The following is a 3,344-nucleotide window of genomic DNA, read 5'->3' on the forward strand; positions in this document are numbered from 1 at the left end:
TGAACTTTTCTTAGAAAAATTATGGGCAAGTTTGCTGACCAGTTTTCTGTGCCCATGTATGGCACACTGAGTTATTCTTCTATTAGGAACCAGCCCTCTTAAAGGCCCCCTTCGAGACGCCTTTTTTTTTTTTTCTGTCCCTGATGACAAATTCTGAGTAGGGGACTTCTGCTTACCATTTTCTTTCTTTTTTTTTAACTTTTAATTTTTTTACTTTAAAGGTGTAGGATACAATTCAGGGTTAGGTATACAAGTGTTCATTATGCAGGTACCCTTGTTGATGAGGTATGCCCCCTCTTCCCCACTACTGCCAATTCTGCTTCCCCTCCCCACTCCTGGCAGTTTCCCACTACTGCCAATCCTTTTCTTATAGTATTACAATAATTGTTCAAGGTCCACTTATGAGTGAGAACATGTGATACACAGTTCTTTGATTCTGTAAAAGATTACTCAGTATTATAGACTCTAAGTCCATCCAGGTTGCTGTGAAGTTCATGATTTTGATCTTCTTTATGGCTGCATAATATTTCATCGTGTATATGTACCACATTTTTTTTTTTATCCAGTCCTCTTTTGATGGGCAGCATGGTTGGTTCCGTGCTCTTGTTACTGTGAACAATGCTGCGATAAACATATATATGTAGGTATCTTTTTTGTAGAGTGATTTGAGTTCTTCTTGGCATATTCCCAGTAGGGGAATTGCAGGATCATATGGAAGGTCAATTTTCAGATCTTTTAGGAATTGCCACACTGTTTTCCACAGAGGCTGTACTAGTTTACATTTCCACCAACAGTGTAGAATTGTTCCCTTTTCACCACATCCTCTCCAGCATCTGTTGTATTTTGAGTTATTGATAATAGCCATCCTGACTCGAGTTAGGTGGTATCTCAGTGTGGTTTTAATTTGCCTTTCTTTGATGACAAGTGAGGCTGAACATTTTTTCATGTATCTGTTGGCTGCTATTGTCTTCATTTGAGAAGTGTCTATTCGTATCTTTTGCCCACTTTGTAATGGGGCTGTGTGTTTTTTTCTTTTCCACACATTTGAATTCCTTGGAGATTCTGGCCTTTGTCAGACATACAGTTGGCAAATATTTTTTCCCAGTCTGTGGACTGTCTCCCCACTCTCTTGATAGTTTCTTTGGTTTTGCAGAAGTTTGTCGGTTTGATGGGCAGCACTTGTCCATCTTATCTCTTATGGCATGGGCACTTGGGATTTTGATGAGGAATTGGTTGTCAGTTCCAATTTCCATGAGTGTCTCCTGCATTTTCTAAGGTTCTTGTAGTTTGAGGGTTTACATTTAGGTTTTTGATCCATTTAGAATTGATTTTTGTGTATGGGGATAGGTAAGGATCTTGTTTTAATCTTCTGCATGTGATCAGCCAGTTTTCCCAACACCATTTACTGAATAGGTTCTCATCTTCCCAGTGGTTGTTTTTGGAGGCTTTGTCAAAGATGAGTTGGTTGAGGAATTGAGGTTTGCTTCTGGAATCTCTATCCTGTTCCATTGGCCTATATGCCTATTCTTTTACCAATACCAGGCTGTCTTGATTATTGTAGGTTTATAATAGAGTTTAAAGTCTGGGAGTGTGATACCCTTGCTTTTTTTTTTTTTTTTTTTTTTTTTTTTTGGTGAGGATTGTTTTGGTGATTTGTGGTCATTTATGTTGCCATATGGATTCCTGTATTGTCATTTCCAGTTCTGAGAAGAATGCTGCTTGTAATTTAATGGGTATTACATTAAATCTGTAGATTGCTTTGGGTAGGATGGACATATTAACAATGTTGATTCTTCCAGTTTGTGAGCATGAAATATTGTTCCATTTGTTTGTGTCATCTTTGATTTCTTTGAGCAGTGTTTTATAGTTTTCATTATAAAGTTCTTTCACGTCTCTGGCTAGGAAGATGCCAATGTATTTGATTTTTTTTCTGGCTATTGTGAATGGGATTGTGGTTTTATTTGGACTACTGTTTGTTTATTGTTGGTGTATAGAAATGTGACTGTCTTTTGCACATTTATCTTATTCTCTGAGACTTTTCCAACGTCTTTATCAGTGCAAGGACATTTTTGACAGGTTCTCTTGGGTTTTTGAGAAATACAATCATGTGGTCTACAAAGAGGGAAAATGTAACTTCCTCTTTTCCTATTTAGATGCCTCTGATCTCCTTCTCTTGTCTGATTGCTCTAGTTAGGACCTCCAAGCCTATGTTGAAAAGGAGAGGTGAGAGTTGGCATCCTTGTCTTGTTCTGGTTTTCAGGGGAAATGGTTCCAATTTCTGTCTGTTTAGCAGTTTGCTGGCTATGGGTTTCTTTTAGATGGCTCTTACTTTTTGAGGTATGTTACATCTATGGCTAGATGTTTGAGAGTTTTTATCAAGAAGGGGTGCTGGATTTTGTCAAAAGTTTTCTCTACATCTAATGATGTAATCATGTGGTTTTTGTTTTTACATCTCTTGATATATTTTATTACATTTGTGGTCTTATGAATGTTGAACCAGCCCTGCATTCCAGGAATGAAGCCTCCTTAGTTGTGGTGGATGATTTTTGAACTGTATTGCTGAATCTGATTTGCAAGGATCTTGTTGAGAATTTTAGCATCTATGTTCATCAAGGATACTGGTCTATAGTTCTCTTTCTTTGTTGGATCTTTACCTGGTTTGGATATCAATGTGATGTTAGCTTTGTAAAATGTTTTGGGGAGAACTCCATCTTTATTGATTGCCTGGAATGCTTTCAGTAGGATTGGTATCAGTTCCTCCTTGTATGTTTTGTAGAATTCTGCTGGAAAGCCATCTGGTAGAGGGTTTTTTTTGTTGTTGTTGGTAGTTTTCTTATGACATAACCAATTTCCTGGATTGTTATTGGTCCACTTAGGGTCTCAATTTCTTCTTATTTCAACTTGAGGAGGTTGTGTGATATCAGAAAGTCCTCCATTACCTTTAGGTTTTCAAGTTTGTTTCCATAAAAGTGTACATAGTAGTCTCTGATAATCTTTTGTATTTCTTTGGGGTCAGTTGTGACTTGATCTTTAGCATTTCTGATTATGTTTATTTGGGCTTTTTCTCTCTTTTTCCTTGGTCAGTCTAGCTAGGGGGCCATTGATTTGTTTATTCTTTCAAAGAACCAGCTTTTTGTTTCATTGATTTTTTGTATGATCTTTTTGTCTTCTATGTCCTTAATTTGGGCTTTTATTTTAGTGATCTGGGTTCTTCTGTTGAAGTTAGGGATTTGGTGGTCTTGTTTTTCCAGCTCCCTTAGGTGATTTGTTAGGCTGTTAACTGATTTTTCCATTTTCTTCATGTGTGTTTGTAGAGATATGAATTCCCCTCTTAGTACTGTTTT

Source organism: Carlito syrichta, unplaced genomic scaffold (assembly GCF_000164805.1).
Source record: "Carlito syrichta isolate Samal-C Ts95f unplaced genomic scaffold, Tarsius_syrichta-2.0.1 Scaffold312556, whole genome shotgun sequence".
NCBI classification, from domain to species: domain Eukaryota; kingdom Metazoa; phylum Chordata; class Mammalia; order Primates; family Tarsiidae; genus Carlito; species Carlito syrichta.